Source organism: Bos javanicus, chromosome 14 (genome assembly GCF_032452875.1).
Source record: "Bos javanicus breed banteng chromosome 14, ARS-OSU_banteng_1.0, whole genome shotgun sequence".
Classification (NCBI taxonomy): domain Eukaryota; kingdom Metazoa; phylum Chordata; class Mammalia; order Artiodactyla; family Bovidae; genus Bos; species Bos javanicus.
In genome coordinates, this window is record NC_083881.1 from 26,309,830 (window position 1) to 26,329,658 (window position 19,829).

General features: G+C 43.7%; 1 pseudogene; it reads left to right on the forward strand.

The window, feature by feature from the left end:
- The first annotated feature begins 13,446 nt into the window (after positions 1-13,446).
- LOC133260457 (elongation factor 2-like) lies at positions 13,447-16,981 on the forward strand (annotated as a pseudogene).
- The last annotated feature ends 2,848 nt before the right edge of the window (positions 16,982-19,829 follow it).

Consider the following 19,829-nt stretch of genomic DNA (forward strand, 5'->3'; position numbering starts at 1 on the left):
TCCATAACTCACAGAGCTTATGATTTCAACAACATGTTGATTTCAACAACAACCAGGCTCTGAGAAGAGCGTGGGGGTGAGAGGGGTGAACCAGAAGGCAGTGTTGGAATAGTCACATTAAGGGGAAAATAGGAATATCTTTCCTGGGACTTCCCTCATGGTCTGGTGACTAAGACTCAGCGCTCCCAGTGCAGGGGCCTTGGGTTCAATCCCTGGTCAGGAAACTAGATCCCACATGCCTCAACTGATTTTAGTTTGCATGCCACAAGAAGGATGCAGTGCAGTCAAACAAATAAATAAGTAAATACAAATAAATATTTTGACTGTAGCCCACCAGGCTCCTCTGTCCATGGGGTTCTTCAGGCAAGAATGCTGGACTGGGTTGTCATTTCCTCCTCCAGGGGATCTTCCTGACCCAGGGATTGAACTCATGTCTCCTGTGTCTCCTGCATTGCAGGTGGATTCTTTACCACTGAGCCAGAGGGGAAGCCCACAAATAAATATTAAAAAAAAAAAGACTGTCTTCAACTCCCAGGCTTATTACCCATGAATCACAGCAGTTGGCAGTGAAAAATTATTAATCACAAGAACAATGTTTAAAAGAAGCACTCAGTGGAAGACAGGGCTCAGAAGAAATGAACTTGTATGAGTCGTGAATGAACAACATTATCACTGGAAATATAACATATCTGAAGCAATGATTGCTCAGACCCATAAGTGGGGAAAACAGCTGATGAGCAAGTAAGATGTAAAGTAAATAATTCTTAAGATTTTTAGAGTTCATGAATTAATCTTTCACTGATAAAGTGTTTGAGAATGGAGTGTACTTTAGAGGGTAAAAATGATTCAACAGATGACTCACAAGTCCATGAACCTGTGGCTTCACCAGTATTGAGAAAGTTTCTATCATAAGAGATCTTTGTTGGTTGATTGGTTAGTTGGTTGTTTTGGGGGTTTTTTGTTTGTTGGTTGGTTTTTCTTGGTGGTGGTTTTGGTTTTTTTTGGCTGAATCTTGTGGAATGTGGAAACTTAGTTCCCCAACCAGGGATCAAACCCATGCCACCTACATAGGAAGGCAGAGTTTTATCCACTGAGTCGCTGGGGAGGTCCCACATTTGGGGGGTTTTTTAATCAGAAAAATCCAAGGACCCATATTTTCCAGTTGTCATGTATTTTCTTATATGTCATATACATGTCTATGCATATAACTGCTCAATCAATTCAAAGATGAAATTCAAAGAATATATTGACAAAATCCTCAATATAAATGTTTGAGCATATGCTATGGATTGGGATACTTTCAGAGAAGACTGTAGTTAGGAGGAATTTGGAGTCAAATCTGGGTTGTTTCTCAGTTCTGCCTCTTAACTCACTGTGTGGCTTCAGGTAGGTTCCTTACTCCATCTGAGCCTATTTATTCTTCTGTAAAGGGAGACAACAAGTGACCTTATCACACGGGATTATCACAGATATTAAGTGAGTAATGTGTGTCACGTGGTTAGTACCGAGCCTAGAAAACAGTATCTGTTCCCCAAACAGTAGCTGCTACCATTGTTGTGTTGTGTTGTTGTTGTTACATTAACAGCTAATTCTAAACCACCTTTCCCCGCCCCCTCCCAAAGAAAGGGGGACATTCCTACTCATGCTTCGAGTAAAAAGTGTTTTTTAACTTTTCAGAGGGATTGTGCCTGAATCGAATCAAATCAAAACAATGATTAGTTGAGGATCCCAGTTCTCCCTTTTATTTGCTTTTCCTCCAGTGGTTGAGCAAAAGGAAGCTTGAACACAGGGTTCTTTTCAAACAATAGATCCACCTTAAACCCAGCATAGAATCAGAAAACCCAACTGCCACCCAGGGTCTCTAATTCATGATCAGTGACGGGCAGTTCGCGGTCATGTGCCCTGTGTGGGAGACAAGGGGGAGCCCCTCCCCACAGCTATACCAGTTGCACGTTGTGTGATGCAGAGGCCCCCTCCATCCTTCTGAGGGCTGAACACCCCCACCTGACTTCTGATGACCCCTGTGTCTCTCCGTTCATACCCTCTAGATCGATTGGAAGGAGATCTGCATTACTTCTGCACCATGAGTCACTCTTTGCCCCAATCCTTTTAGCACTAAAAACCTTATGACATCACAGAACATGGATTATTGGTACATAAACCCGTATCGATAATAATTTTTAGAGGGGTTTATGACAGTCTCAGCAGGATCACATGCCATTTCTGTCATCATTTTGCTGTTTTTACTATGTCCTTTCCAGCAAACCACAAAGCTACCCGGAGTGCATGAGAATTAATGACTTGTCCTAGGCAGTAAGTTCATTAGTGTTGAGCCAGGAGTAGACTCACGAAATTGAACTTCTGGAACAATGTTCTTCTTTTTTTAATTATTCTCCAGTTTTATTGACAAATAAAATTGTAAGATATTTTAAGTGTACATCAAAACCTGATGTATTTACATTGTGAAAAGATTTCTCCCACCTAATTAATGAACATATCCATCACCTCATATACATACTTATATATTATTTTTCTTTTTCTGGAAGACAGTATGAACATTTAAGATCTACTCTGTAGCAAAGTTCAGTTATACAATATGGTATTATCAACCATAATCATGATGGTATATATTAGATCCTCAGACCTTATTTAGAACAATATACTTTCCACTATACTTAATTAATATATTTATTCAACAGGCACACACATAATCTGTACCTTATGTCTGACTCTGTACTGGGTGCCCAGGATTTAAAAGTGAATAATTAATTCCCAATTTGATAGGAAATTATTTGCCATTTGTTTCCTGCTACCCGTGTAAATCCCATGGACAGAGGAGCCTGGCAGGCTATAGTCCATGGGGTTGCAAAGAGTCGGACACAACTGAGCGACTAAATCACCACCACCACCACAAATGTGAATAAATATGTGCAAAAAAATATTTCAGGTGATATGATCAAAGGAAGACTGGAAACGTTTGGTTTTACCTGAAAATATTAGAAAAGGCTTGATGGCAAAGATGATTCGTGAGTCTTGTGAGATGAGTGAAATGTATTTTGTGTGAACAGAGAGCACATTCTAGGTAGATGAATCAGGTTAACAGTATCACAAAAATGCCAAGAACAGCCTTGTGTGCTTTGGTAGCTGCAAACGGCTGGGCACAGCACAAGCCTGAGAGGGAAGGGAGGCATTACCCTAAAGGGGAGCAGGGCTAAAGGAAGAGGGCAGATATTACGTCATCCTGGGCATTGAGGCTTTATCCTGTGGGCTGTAGAAGCAATTAAAGGGTTTAACTGTGGTCAGATTTGATTTTAGAAAATGGATCTGGCAAAACAGGGGAGATTGGATCGGGAGGGTAGGGGATGAGTAGGGGGTAGAGTTAATTACAACTGCCCAGGCTCCAGAGGTTTGGGGGTTCAGACCATGGCAATGGCAGTGGGGTGGAAAGATGGGGAAGATACAAAAGGTACTAAGGAAGTAGAGAAGCGGGAGGAAGGGTTTCAAAAGGACTCCCAGGTTCTTCCTTTAAATGAACAGATACATGTTAGTGTCCTTCACTGAAATAATGTTACAGGGACTTCCCTGGTGGTCCAGTGGCTAAGACTCCATGCTCTCAGTGTAGGGGGCCCGTGTTCGATCCTTGATCAGGTAACTACATCTCACGTGCCACAACAAAGATGGAAGATTTCAGGTGCTGCAACGAAGACCCAGTGTGGACAAATACATAAATAAGTAAAAATAAATATTAAAAATAAAGTGAAATTGTCAATTGAAAAGATGTTATAGGGGAAATATGAAAGTAGTCATCTCATAGACAACATTAGAGACAGGAGAATTGATGAGATCCTCCAGAAAGAGTATGCAGAGCAGTGTTTCTCAAATGTGACTCTCTCGCCATATGCATGAGAATCAACTAAGGAGACTGTGAAAATGCACATTTTCAGGCCCATCCCAGACTTACTGAAGCCAAACTGAGAGAGAGGGACTCACTGCATCTTTGGTATTATGAGAAAGACACCTTCCGTGAGTCTAACACACCTGGAATTTGAGATCCCCTGCTGTTGGTTCAGGCTGTCCAGAGAAAGGGAAAATCCCCTGGAGAAGGAAATGGAGAGGGAAAGCAGAACCAGTAGGCTTAATCCCTGGGTTGGGAAGATCCCCTGGAGAAGGACATGGCAACCCACTCCAGTATTCTTGCTTGGAAAATTCCAGGCTGCAGTCCATCGGGTCATGAAGAGTCAGACACCACTGAGTGACTAACCACACACGCATAGATAATCGATAGATATATAGCTATAATTTGGCTCAACCTCTTGTGGGACAAATAAACATCCACAAGCCACAGTGTATGCATGCTAAGTCACTTTAGTCGTGTCCAACTCTTTGCGACCCTGTGGACTGTAGCCTGCCAGGCTTCTGTGTCCTTGGGATTCTCCAGGCAGGAATATTGGAGTGGGTTGCCATGTCCTCCTCCAAGGGATCGTCCTGACCCAAGGATTGAGCCCACGTCTCTTACATCTCCTGCATTGGCAGTCAGGTTCTTTAACACTGCCTGTTCTCATGGGCTTGGTTGTTTAGGAGAAAGTTATTAGAAAGAGATTCAGTTCAAGGACAGGGCTTTTTTGGTTTATTTGTTTCGTTTTTTATTTTAAAAGGAGGCTTTGCTGTCAAGAAAGAATGAGAATAAGATGCCCATGCAGTCAAGGGCTGACATGATGCTCCTTGGGAGACAGTCATGGAGCAGGACTGGGAGTAAGCCTCAGTTCTGTTCAAAAGCCTCAATGACTCAGCTCCCTCTAAACAATGCTTTCCACCATGCCGCCCCAGATTTCTGTTGAGTTGTTTTGCTTGGTGCCCACCTGCATATGCTCTGTGCTCTAGCCAAAGGTTTCATCATCCCCAACCGCAGCCTGAACTCCTGTTCCATGCCTTACTTGTGTTCCTTCCACCTGGAATCCTCCCCCCATCCCTCTTGCTTCTCAGATGAGAAGCAGCGGTTAATTCCCTGCACAGGGCAGCAATCCTGTATCTCTGTGACACAGTCACCTGGCTCACTGCTCGGTTGTCTGGACTCCTCCCTGCCTCATTCATCTTGACTTCCTAGGCTCTTCATATGCTACACAGGATGGAACATGGTGCCTTACCGACATTTGCCAGATTTCACTGAAGATGACCTTAGACGGAGGGTACCAAACTGTGTCACGTAGCCACTAGATATCCAATGTTTACATTAAATAGAATCATTGGTTAAAAGGGATGGAACCAATAGAAAAGCAAAACCTCTCTATTTTTCTACTCCTTGCAGCCAAAACCATCCTGCCACAATGCAATGATGTGACATGTATGTGTAATGCAATCATACACATGCATGTATATGTAAGTCAAGAATACTTAGAAGCTACATAACAGAAAAGCACAAGGATATAGAAAATTTGCCAAGAGTCAAATAATATTTATATTTTGTCTTATTGATGTAATTTTATTTATTTTTATTTTCACCTGTGCTGGGTCTTCATTGCTGTGCGGGCTTTTCTCTGGTTGTGGTGGGCCTCTCTGTAGTGGCGGTGCATGGGCTTCTCATTGAGGTGGCTTCTCTTGTTGTACAGCACAGGCTCTAGGGTGCGGGCTTCAGTAGTTGGGGAGTATGGGCTTAGAAGTTGCAGTTCCCGGGCTCACTGGTTTTGGCGCACAGGCTTAGTTGCCCGTCAGCATGTGGGATCTTCCCAGACTAGGGATCAAACACATGTCTCCTGCATTGGCAGGCAGACTCTCTACCTCTGGGTCACCAGGGAAGCCCCCTTTATTTTTTGTCTTGAATGGTATTAGTAGGATTTCATCAGGCAGGGAAGTCAGGGAAGCATAATGCAAATAATCTAGGCTGTGTAAAAAGGCTAATTAGATGAAGAAGATGGACTGTTTGGGGATCAGTGAAAAGTTGAATATCACTGAAGCATTGTCCAGAAGCAGGAGCAGTCAGGGAAGGGAGGCTGAGAATGGGGCAAGACTGATCAACAGTAGAAGCTTGTAAATGTAGTTTCAGATCTGACTCTGATAGGTTTCATGGACCATGATAAGGAATCTAAACTCTCATATAGGTAATATGTAGGAGTTATAGATTATTTTACTGTTATAAAATATACATAACATGAAAGTTATAATTTAACCAGCAGTCAGATTTTAAATCACTTGTTCAAATCTGATAAAATAGTAAATGAATGTCAAGATAATTTTTGTTAAAACATAAATGCCAATAAGGTATAATTTTAAGTCAAAAAATAAAAATGCCACAAATGAATAGCTCAGATGTGTGGTAGACGTGGAGATGTGCTGCCAAGTGCAGGAAGGACGAGCTGCCAGCTGTGGGGTGTGCAGATAGCAGATAACACCCCTTGTCGGGCACTTTGGGGCTGGTCTCAGCTGCAGAGAGAACCCTGCCTGAGGACAGGTGTTTCCTGGGTGTATTAGAGTTCTCTAGAGTAACAGAGTCAATAGGTTATAGAGATAGAAAAAGATTGTTGTTTTTGTTCAATCGCTAAGTTGTGTCTGACTCTTTTGGGACCCTCCTCTGTCCATGGGGATTCTCCAGGAAAGAATACAAGAATACTGGAGTGGGTTGCCATTTCCTTCTTCAGAGGATCTTCCCAGACCAGGAATCAAACCCGCGTCTCCTGCATTAGCAGGCAGATTCTTTACCACTGAGCCACCAGAAAAGCCCTGAAAAAGACAGAAATTACACAGAGAGAGATTGACTTATTACAAGACATTGGCTCACATGATGAGAACCCCATGATCTGCCATCTGCAAGCAGGAAAAACAGCGGTGTCAATTCTAGTCCAAATCACAAGGTCTGGGAACCAGAAGAGGTGATGATGTAAGTCCCAGTCCAAGTACGCAAGACCAATATCCCAGCTTCACCACCAGGCAGAGACCTCAAATCCACCCCTCACCCACACCTTTGCTCTATTCGGGTCCTCAATTGATGGGACGATGCCCACCCACATGGGGAAGGCAATCTGCTTCACTTACTCTACCAGTTCAAACGCTAATGTCATCCAGAAACACCCCCACAGACACATCCCGAAATAACATTTAGCCAAGTATGCGAGCTCCCCATGTCCCCATCAAGTTGACAAAATTAACTATCACGTGGGGGCAACACGCATCCTGTGCCTGCGTAAGGCAGAAGTATCAGGTCCAGTCTTCCAGCCAGAAGGACGGCACACAGTGTGCACTACGTGTAAGCTGCTACATGGTCCTGATGCCTGCACTTATAGGCACTGATCCCTATCAAATATACCCCAAACTTGTCCTCCATGTCAGCCTTTGAAGACATGTGCCAGACCTCCCTGATGACCCAGTGGTGAAGAATCAGCCTGCCAAAGCAGGGGACACAGGTTTGGTCCCTGGTCTGGGAAGATCCCGCCTGCCTCGGGGCAACTAAGCCCGCACACCGCAACTACTGAGCCCACACATAAACCCCAGCTAGAGAGTAGCCCTGCTCAGCACGAGAAGCCATGGGAACAGAGCCCATGCCAATCTCAATTTGCTTTCTCATCTGTAAAACATGAATAAAATCTACATACCTTGCAGGGTTGTCCTACACATTAGAAAAGAATGTATGTGATATCCTGGAATGAGAAGCACTTGATAAATGCAGCTAATGTCTTTTGGTGCATCAAAATTCAAGGATCACACGTTAAGTTCTCCAAATAAATTTTGAAATCCTTCTCCCTTGGCTTGAGATGAGAGGGAACACAGAATACCTACAATTATCCTCGAAATAGTGTGGTGGGAGGTGACCAGCTACAGGACTTCTGCAGGGCTTCCCTGGTGGCTCAGCTGGTAAAGAATCTGCCTACAGTGCAGGAAACACAGCAGGAATCCATGCATGCATGTGCTTCAGCAAATCATTTCAATTGCATTTAAGGTTCTGTTCCACAATAATTGGCATATACATATATACATGATTGCAAACAATGATGAGTCCTACGAAGGAAAGTTTCACTGTATGTGGCAGACTTCCGCCCCCAGTGAACCGAACTTTGTGCAGACTTCTTCCATGTTGACATTGGTATGGCCACATAATTAACTGTGACTGTTGGGACATTATATACATGGAACCAGCAGGGGTTTGATGAGTACTTGCTCAATGGGACTGGGCCTCTTAGAATGCACTTTCTTAGAATCCAGTTGCCATTCTGGAAATGCACGGTCCCTACGGAGGATCACCAAGGGCCTTGATCAACAACTCCAACTGAGCTCCCAGCTGGTGTCCAGCGTGATAGGCCGGCCTCGGGACCTTCCAGCTATCTCTGCACTACAGTCAAAGTGTCATAAAGCAGAAGAACCACCGGATCAACCCAAAGAATCATGGGAAATAATAGCCTGTGAGTATTTAAACCACTGAATGTAGTCGTGGTTTAAATACTCATGCGAGGCTATGAGAACAAAAACAGAAGCTCCTCCTAGTCTGGAAAATCAGAAGGACTTCCCAGAGGAACTGATCATTCACGTGGACTCTGAAAGAAAAATAAGGGTTCTCTTCCAGACAGGGAGGTCAGGCTGCAGCGTGCACAAAGACTTCTGTTTGAAGGAAAGAAGATGCCTTCAAAATGGGAATGCTATACTTACAGCTGATTCATGTTGTTGTACAGCAGAAACCAGTGTAACATTGTAAAGCAATTATCCTCCAATTAAAAATAAAATGGAACCAAGGTCATTTTCCTATGCATCTTCACCTGATTATGAAACATATAGAGGGAATTCCTTGGCGTTCCAGTAGATATACTCAGAGCTTTCACTGCTGTGGCGTGGCTTCAACCCCTGCTCAGAAAGTTAAACATACGTGTGCCATTTACCTGGCTTTTATAAAAGGATGCTACTCAGGAACAGCCGGATGAAAAAGGGGCACTCTCTCCATGCCCTACCCTCCCAGCATCTTCATGTGTTCACCAACCCAGAAGCTCATCAATGTCTCATTGTTCAAAAGGTTGGGATTGACATATATATACTATTACTAATACTATGTCGGAGAAGGTAATGGCACCCCACTCCAGTACTCTTGCCTGGAAAATCCCATGGACGGAGGAGCCTGGTGGGCTGCAGTCCATGGGGTCGCGAAAGAGTCAGACATGACTGAGCAACTTCACTTTCACTTTCATGCATTGGAGAAGGAAATGGCAACCCACTCCAGTGTTCTTGCCTGGAGAATCCCAGGGATGGGGAGCCTGGTGGGCTTCCGTCTATGGGGTCGCACACAGTTGGACACGACTGAAGCAACTTAGTAGCAGCAGCAGCAGCAACTACTACTATGTATAAAATCTCCCCTGGTGGCTCAGCTGGTAAAGAATCTGCCTGCAATGCAGGAGACCTGGGTTTGATCCTTGGGTTGGGAAGATCCCCTTGAAAAGAGAAAGGCTACCCACTCCAGTATTCTGGCCTGGAGAATTCCATGGACTGTATAGTCCACGGGGTCACAAAAGTCAGACACAACTGAGCGATTTTCACTTCACTTCACTTCAGGTATAAAATAAATGACTAATCAGAGTCTACTATATAGCACAGTGATCTCTACTCAATGTTCTGTGGTGCCCTAAATGGGAAGGAGACCCCAAAAAAAGTGGATATATGTATGCTTCCCAGGTGGCACATTGGTAAAGAATGCACCTGCCAATGCAGGAAATGCAAGAGATATGGGTTCAATCCCTGGGCTGGGAAGATCCCTGGAGAATGAAATGGCAACCCACTCCAGTATTCTTGCCTGGGAAATCCCATGGCGGGGCTACAGTCCATGGGGTTGCAAAGACTGAGCGACTGAGCACATGCACACGTACCTGTATGCATACAGCTGATTCACTTTGCTGCACAGCAGAAACTAATACAACTTTGTAAAGCAATCTCTATTCCAAAGAAAATTAACAACAACAACAAAAATTTATATAGAACTTAATCTGCAGCATCCCCTCCCTTTCCTAGAGATTTGTGAGTGGGCCTGAAAGTTCCAACCATTCTAACCACTCAGTCTTTCTGGTGACCAGCCCAATTCTGAAGCTATGTAGGGACACAGCTTTAAGTCATCGCATTAGCTTAAAATCCCAGGGGATCAAAAAAGGAGTTCTTTATGAATAACAACAGCTTCCCTGGTGGCTCTGATGGTAAAAAATCTGCCTGCAATGCAGGAGACCTGGGTTCAATCCTTGTTGGGAAGATCCCCTGGAGGAGGGCATGGCAACCCACTCTGGTATTCTTGCCTGGAGAATCCCCATGGACAAAGGAGCCTGGCAGGCTGCAGTCCATGGGGTGGCAAAGAGTGTGTGCGTGACTAAACACACACACACACACACACACATGAATAACAAAGGACTCTCTGATCACTCAGGAAATTCCAAGGGTTTTAGGAGCTATGTGCCACGAATGGAGACAAACCAAAAGTATTTATTATACCACAGCTCCATAAGAAGCCAGTGACATTCAAGGGTGGTATCTACAGCAGTATTTCTTAGCTCAAGCACAATGGTATCTGGGGCTGGGCAACTCTTTGCAGAACTGTCCCAGGCATCTTGGGGTGTTCTGCACCCCTAACTTCCTCTTGCAGTTGTTCTAGCAACCTAAAATGCCCCACACACTCCTGAATGTCAAAGCTCTGCTTGAGCAACTGGTTCAGAGGGAGCACGGTGCTTCCTGTGAATGACTGTTCAGGAACTCACCCAGTGGTTGGTAAGCCAATGGAATGGAATTTCTCTGCCACAGGGCATGGTCCAGGAATAAGTATGCAGTTTGGGTCAATGAAGTGTAAACGGAGGTTTGCTAGGGAGCTCTCTGGAGAGAGTACATCTGGAAGAAATAGATTTTTTTACCCTGGAAATTTTCATGTAGAACTTTTTGCTCCTCTCTGGAGTTTTTCTGTTGAGCGAGGGCTATAAATCACCTGTATTCCTTAAGTCAATAATAAATCTCAAAATGTTGGATTTTCTGTTGTTTACCACAGCAAGTAACCTACCTGATATAATATCTTTCTTAGGCTCTTAGGTCCTGCTGTCTCTCTGTAAAGAACATGCCCCTTGGATGAGGGGATCTTTATTTGTATTAACTGTAGTTGAAATTCAACATTTTATTCAGTTATGATTGTTGCCAACACTATGGTATATTAGCAGTATCTATGGCTTTGTCACTAACAGGAATATGCATGTTGTCATCTAACAGTACAATCGATACAAATATCTTGTATCATTTACATACATCCCAACTGCTGAATTATGGTCATTATTAGATCTCTTCTTAGATCTTGGTTTTTAATATAGTCATAAAGAAGTGCACATATTACTCTAACGGAAATTTATTTGGGGAATATTTTAATATAATTCTAATATAATTTTTTTCTGTAATCCTTATTTTTTTTGTACCTTTTAAAGATTTATTCTGAGCAGTTATCCACAAACTCTACTTGAATACTAATGGGATCTACTGCTAAAAGAAAAATGAAAACACCAAAACACCATGTTTCCTAATTTTAAAAATCTTTCTGATTACTGCTTTTCTGTTCAGTTTTGAAGCTCAAGTTACAGAGCCCACTGTGCCATTTTTTTCTTAGCATCAGAACTACATATGACTGACATTACAACCATTGGGTTTTACAGCAAGGATTCACCTAAGAACTTAGGTGTAAGTTTGTGCCCTGAGAATTAATGTTAACGATTCAACATGTTAACAATGATGACAACCATGCGGTGATAACACACAGGTAGTTTCACATGAACAAGGCACTGCGCGGTCACCCTATGACTCTGATACTATTTTTCCCATTCTACAGACTAAGGAACTCAAGCAGAGACGGGATCATGTCTTTGGTAGGTCAGATGGCAGGTAATTAATGAGTTGGGGGCTTAATATACTGCAAAAGGAAGTTACAGGAGAGACTTAAAAATACAGGTTGAATCCTGGGGACAGAACTTGATGATAATTTGATTGAATTGGCTAAGTCCATCAGAAGGAGGATTAGTCAGTCTTAGAGGCTCAAAAAATGAAAATCTTGGAGACAAAAATTGATATTCTCTGTTGAAATATTATAGCTTCCCTGGTGGCTCAGAAGATAAAGAATCTGCCTTCAGTACAGGAGACCCAGGTTTGATCCCTCGGTTGGGAAGATCCCCTGCAGAAGGGAATGGCAACCCACTCCAGTATTCTCACCTGGAGAATTCCATGGACAGAGGAGCCTGGAGGGCTACAGTCCATGGGGTGGCAAAGAGTCAGACACGACTGAGCAACTACACTTTCACTTTCACTGAAACGTTACTTAGGGGAGTTTTTTACTCATCTAAGTATTTGGTACTTGAGTAAGGCCATTAGGGTTGAAAAGAGTTGGACACAACTGAGAGACTGAGCACCCAGGCAAAAGGCCATTGGACCAGGTTTACAAATGCTTTTGGAGGCCAAACAGATACAGCTTTCCGATCAGAATGAGACATCAGGGTATAGTCGGGCTGATGAAATGAGTGAGGGAATGAAAGGCACTAGGAGTCACAGATTCTTGTCCCCAGAAAGGCCATCCCAAATATAAGATGAATGTTTGATGTTCCCTCTGCTTAAAGTCATCAAATATTTCCATACATTTCACTCTTTGTCTAGGATAAGAAAAAATTAGTGGCATTAATTTTATGTATTCCCATCTCTGGGAGAGTGATTTCTCGTTGCAATTGACATTCTACTTTTAAAAATCAGATTCATAAACTAGGTTAATGTGAGCCATTTCTGAAAGATGGATTCACTCTTGATGTGCAGAGAAATCAGGTTTCTAAGCCTGATTTACTATATATACCATCCTGTGAGTTCTCTTGGGACAGTGAATATAACCCTTTTTCATGGACATAAAGCTTTCATCAATTCCTTGTGGAGGACAAATATGTTTTTCTTACGTGTTATATGCTAATGACTTCTAAATTTGTATGCGGAGGTCAGAACTCTCATTAGACCCACACAAGCAGCTTCCCCCAGCACTGTCACTTACTAGCTATCATGATATGAGAAATTACTTAGTCTCTTTAAGCCTCAGTCTCTTTTTCTATCAAAAAATTTTTTTCTCTGTATATTTATTTTGTATTTTTTAGCTATATTATCAGAACTTTGAAATTTAGGTTAAAGAGTTTGTATATATTAAAGCATTATGATACTCATTTCACTATCTTTGTAAAAATCAATTTTCCCTTTCAAGTTTTACAAAAGAATTCTCACTTTCTCACATTTTTTTCATTTCTGATTATTATTGTTTTTCTTTAAATAAATATTTAAATAAAAAAATAGTATCAGTGGGATTAACATATACATACTACTATGTGTAAAACAGATAACCAACAAGGAACTATTTAGAACAGGGAACTATATTAATATTTGTAATAACTTGTAAGGAAAAAGAATCTGAAAAAGAACATATGTATGTATAACTGAACCACTTTGCTGCACACCAAGAACTAACACAACATTGAAAGTCAATTATACTCCAATTTAAAATAAAACTCTCAGGGTAAAATGCAAAAAATAAAAATACGTAAATTAAAAGCTACCAGATTTGTTAAGATTAGATGATTTGGGTGGTTTGTTACACATTTTCAATTGCATTAGATGTATGTGAAGTTTAACAATAATTGTCAGATACTTAATAGATACACAGAGTATACATATAGATAACATATAATAGAAGACCTGGTTCTCTTCTAACATCATCGTCACCTTCCTCGGCATGAACTAGCTAACTTGGATCTGCCTGGGAGAAACCACCACCATCCACCAACATGGTGAACTTCACAGTAAACCAGATCCGGCCCATCATGGACAAGAAGGCCAACATCAGGAACATGGCCTTCATCACCCACGTGAACCATGCCAAGTCCACTCTGACGGACTTCCTGATGTGCAAGGCGGGTGTCATCGCCTCTGCCCGGCCTGGGGAGACCTGTTTCACTAACACCCAGAAGGATGAGCAGGAGCGTTGCATCAGCATCAAGTCAATGGCCATCTTCCTTTTCTACAAGCCTTCAGAGAACAACTTGAATTTCATCAAGCAGAGCAGGGATGGCTCTGGCTTCCTCATTAACCTCATCAACTCCCCTGGGCATGTAGACTTCTCCTCAGAGGTGACAGCTGCGCTCCATGTCACCGACAGCACCTTGGTGATGGTGGACTGCATGTCGGGCATGTGTGTGCAAACACAGATGGTGCTGTGCCAGGCTGTCACCAAGGGCGTCAAGCCGGTGCTGATGATGAACAAGATGGACCGGGCCCTGCTGAACTGCAGCAGGAGCCCAAGGAGCAGTACGAGCCCTTCCAGCACATTGCGGAGAACATCAACGTCATTGTCTCCACCTATGGCAAGGGCGAGAGTGGCCCCATGGGCAGTGTCATAATCAACCCTGTCCTCAGTACTGTTGGCTTCGGGTCTGGTCTCCACAGTTGGGCCTTTACCCTGAAGTAGTTTGCAGAGTTGTATGTGGCCAAGTTTGTTGCCAAGGGCGAAGGCCAGCTGGGGCCTGCTGAGTGGGCCAAGAAAGTGGAGGACATAATGAAAAAGCTGTGGGGAGACCGGTACTTTGATCCACCCACCAGCAAGTTCAGCAAGTCAGCCAACAACCCAATGACAAGAAGCTGCTGCTAACATTCTACCAGCTCATCCTGGACCCCATCTTCAAGGTGTCTGATGCAATCATGAACTTCAAGAAAGAGGAGACGGCAAAACTAATTGAAAAACTGGACATCAAGTGGGACAGTGAAGATAAGGATAAGGACGGCAAATCACTTCTGAAGGTTGCGATGCGCCGCTGGCTGTCTGCTGGGGACACCCTGCTGCAAATGATCACCATCCATCTGCCCTCCCCTGTGATGGCCCAGAAGTACCACTGTGAGCTCCTGTATGAGGGGCCCCCAGGTGAGGAGGCAGCCATGGGCACTAAAAGCTGTGATCCCAAAGGCCCTCTCATGATATACCTTCCAAAATGGTGTCAACCTCTGACAAAGGTCAGTTCTATGCCTTTGGCCAGGTCTTCTCAGGGGTGGTGTACACTGGCCTGACGGTCTGCATCATGGGACCCAACTCCATGGAGAAGGAGGACCTGTACCTGAAGCCAATCCAGAGGACAATCCTGATGATGGGCTGTTATGTGGAGCCCGTTGAGGATGTGCCTTGTGGCAACATCATGGGCCTGGTGGGCGTGGACCAGTTCCTGGTGAAGACCGACACCATCACCACCTTTGAGCATAGCCACAACACACGGGTGATGAAGTTCAGTGTGAGCCCTGTTGTCAGGGTCATTGTGGAGGCAAAGAACCCAGCAGACCTGCCCAAGCTGGTGGAGGGCCTGAAGCAGCTGGCCAAGTCGGACCCCATGATGCAGTGTATCATTGAGGAGTCCAGGGAGCACATCATCATTGGGGGCTGGGGAATTGCACTTGGAAATCTGCCTCAAGGACGGGGAGGAGGATCATGCCTGCATCCCCATCAAGAGAAATCTGACCCAGTTGTCTCGTACTAGGAGACTGTCAGCAAGGAGTCAAACGTGCTCTGCCTGTCCAAGTTCCCCAACAAGCACAATAGGCTTTATATGAAGGCACAGCCCTTCCCTGATGGCCTAGCTGAGGACATCAACAAGGTCTGCCCACCAGTAGCTCAAGCAGGGGGCCCGCTACCTGGCCGAGAATTATAAGTGGGATGTGGCCAAACCCGCAAGACCTGGTGCTTTGGCCCTGATGGCATGGGCACCAGCATCCTCACGGACATCACCAGGGGCATGCAATACCTCAATGAAATCAAGGATAGTGTGGTGGCTGGCTTCCGGTGGGCCACCAAGGAGGGGGCGCTGTGTGAGAAGTACATGTGGGGCGTGTGCTTTGACGTTCATGATGTGACACTGCATACCAATGTCACCCACTGTGGGGGTGACCAGAGCATCCCCATGGCCCGGCACTGCCTGTACGCCCGTGTGCTGACCGCCCAGCCCCGGCTCGTGGAGCCCATCTACCTTGTGGAGATCCAGTGTCCAGAACAAGTGTAAGAATTGATGCTTTTGAACTTTGGTGTTGGAGAAGACTCTTGAGAGTCCCTTGGACTGCAAGGAGATCCAATCAGTCCATTCTGAAGGAGACCAGCCCTGGGATTTCTTTGGAAGGAATGATGCTAAAGCTGAAACTCCAATACTTTGGCCACCTCATGCGAAGAGTTGACTCATTGGAAAAAACTCTGATGCTGGGAGGGATTGGGGGCAAGAGGAGAAGGGGACGACAGAGGATGAGATGGCTGGATGGCATCACTGACTCAATGGACGTTAGTCTGAGTGAACTCCGGGAGTTGGTGATGAACAGGGAGGCCTGGCGTGCTGCGATTCATGGGGTCGCAAGAGTTGGACACGACTGAGCGACTGATCTGATCTGATCTGATGGTGTCCTGAACAGGAAGCTGGGCCACGTCTTCGAGGAGACCCAGCTGGCTGGCACCCCCATGTTTGTCGTGAAGGCCTACCTGCCTGTTAATGAGTCCTTTGGCTTCACTACTGACCGGAGGTCCAACATGGGCGGCCAGGCCTTCCCCCAGTGTGTGTTCTGGGGGACCCCTTCAACAACACCAGCTGCCCCAGTCAAGTGGTGGTGGAGACGCGCAAGCACAAACGCCTGAAGGAAGGCATCCCAGCCCTGGATAACTTCCTGGACAGGTTGCAGGCGGCCTCCGCGCAGCCAGCCGTCTGGTGGGACTCGGCGCGGCCCCCGCGCCCAGGGACAGGTGACCACAGCAACAAGCCCCCACATTCTCCACGCCACCTCGAGGCTGTCCAGACCTGGTAACGCTCTGCATCACAGGTTTCTGGGGCCCACTTTGTGCCATCACTCAACTTGAAGACTTGATGCCATTTCTTTCGATATTTATTTCCAGATTTCAGGGGCAACAGAAGTGCCCTTGCAGCAGGGACTGATCTGGCCAGTGGGGATGGGGGAGGGGATGGGACAACCAATACTTTTTTTTTTTTTATTCTTCCAATTTTATTTTATTTTTAAACTTTACATAATTGTATTAGTTTTGCCAAATATCAAAATGAACCCGCCACAGGTATACATGTGTTCCCCATCCCGAACCCTCCTCCTCCTCCCTCCCCATACCATCCCTCTGGGCCGTCCCAGTGCACCAGCCCCAAGCATCCAGCATCATGCATCGAACCTGGACTGGCAACTCGTTTCCTACATGATATTTTACATGTTTCATTGCCATTCTCCCACATCTTCCCACCCTCTCCCTCTCCCACAGAGTCCATAAGACTGTTCTATACATCAGTGTCTCTTTGCTGTCTCGTACACCGGGTTATTGTTACCATCTTTCTAAATTCCATATATGCGTTAGTATACTGTATTTATGTTTTCCTTCTGGCTTACTTCACTCTGTATAATAGGCTCCAGTTTCATCCTCCTCATTAGAACTGATTCAAATGTATTCTTTTTAGTGGCTGAGTAATACTCCATTGTGTATATGTACCACAGCTTTCTTATCCATTCATCTGCTGATGGACATCTAGGTTGCTTCCACGTCTTGGCTATTATAAACAGTGCTGCGATGAACATTGGGGTACACGTGTCTCTTTCCTTCTGGTTTCCTCAGTGTGTATGCCCAGCAGTGGGGTTGCTGGATCATAAGGCAGTTCTATTTCCAGTTTTTAAGGAATCTCCACACTGTTCTCCATAGTGGCTGTACTAGTTTGCATTCCCACCAACAGTGTAAGAGGGTTCCCTTTTCTCCACACCCTCTCCAGCATTTATTATTTGTAGACTTTTGGATCGCAGCCATTCTGACTGGTGTGAAATGGTACCTCATAGTGGTTTTGATTTGCATTTCTCTGATAATGAGTGATGTTGAGCATCTTTTCATGTGTTTGTTAGCCATCTGTATGTCTTCTTTGGAGAAATGTCTATTTAGTTCTTTGCCCATTTTTTGATTGGGTCGTTTATTTTCTGGAGTTGAGCTGTAGGAGTTGCTTGTATATTTTGAGATTAGTTGTTTGTCGGTTGCTTCATTTGCTATTATTTTCTCCCATTCTGAAGGCTGTCTTTTCACCTTGCTAATAGTTTCCTTTGATGTGCAGAAGCTTTTAAGGTTAATTAGGTCCCATTTGTTTATTTTTGCTTTTATTTCCAATATTCTGGGAGGTGGGTCATAGAGGATCCTGCTGTGATGTATGTCGGAGAGTGTTTTGCCTATGTTCTCCTCTAGGAGTTTTATAGTTTCTGGTCTTACGTTTAGATCTTTAATCCATTTTGAGTTTATTTTTGTGTATGGTGTTAGAAAGTGGTCCAGTTTCATTCTTTTACAAGTGGTTGACCAGATTTCCCAGCACCACTTGTTAAAGAGATTGTCTTTAATCCATTGTATATTCTTGCCTCCTTTGTCGAAGATAAGGTGTCCATATGTGCGTGGATTTATCTCTGGGCTTTCTATTTTATTCCATTGATCAATATTTCTGTCTTTGTGCCAGTACCATACTGTCTTGATAACTGTGGCTTTGTAGTAGAGCCTGAAGTCAGGTAAGTTGATTCCTCCAGTTCCATTCTTCTTTCTCAAGATCGCTTTGGCTATTCGAGGTTTTTGTATTTCCATACAAATTGTGAAATTATTTGTTCTAGCTCTGTGAAGAATACTGTTGGTAGCTTGATAGGGATTGCGTTGAATCTATAAATTGCTTTGGGTAGTATACCATTTTCACTATATTGATTCTTCCAATCCATGAACATGGTATATTTCTCCATCTATTAGTGTCCTCTTTGATTTCTTTCACCAGTGTTTTATAGTTTTCTATATATAGGTCTTTAGTTTCTTTAGGTAGATATATTCCTAAGTATTTTATTCTTTCCGTTGCAATGGTGAATGGAATTGTTTCCTTAATTTCTTTCTGTTTTCTCATTATTAGTGTATAGGAATGCAAGGGATTTCTGTGTGTTGATTTTATATCCTGCAACTTTACTGTAGTCATTGATTATTTCTAGTAATTTTCTGGTGGACTCTTTAGGGTTTTCTATGTAGAGGATCATGTCATCTGCAAATAGTGAGAGTTTTACTTCTTCTTTTCCAATTTGATTCCTTTTATTTCTTTTTCTGCCTGATTGCTGTGGCCAAAACTTCCAAAACTATGTTGAATAGTAATGGTGAAAGTGGGCACCCTTGTCTTGTTCCTGACTTTAGAGGAAATGCTTTCAATTTTTCACCATTGAGGATAATGTTTGCAGTGGGTTTGTCATATATAGCTTTTATTATGTTGAGGTATGTTCCTTCTATTCCTGCTTTCTGAGAGTTTTTATCATAAATGGATGTTGAATTTTGTCAAAGGCTTTTCTGCATCTATTGAGATAATCATATGGTTTTTATTTTCAATTTGTTAATGTGGTGTATTACATTGATTGATTTGCAGATATTGAAGAATCCTTGCATCCCTGGGATAAAGCCCACTTGATCATGGTGTATGATCTTTTTAATGTGTTGTTGGATTCTGATTGCTAGAATTTTGTTAAGGATTTTTGCATCTATGTTCATCAGTGATATTGGCCTGTAATTTTCTTTTTTTGTGGAATCTTTGTCAGGTTTTGGTATTAGGGTGATGGTGGCCTCATAGAATGAGTTTGGAAGTTTACCTTCCTCTGCAATTTCTGGAAGAGTTTGAGCAGGATAGGTGTTAGCTCTTCTCTAAATTTTGGTAGAATTCAGCTGTGAAGCCGTCTGGACGGGGCTTTTGTTTGCTGGAAGATTTTTGATTACAGTTTCAATTTCATGCTTGTGATGGGTCTGTTAAGATTTCTATTTCTTCCTGGTCAGT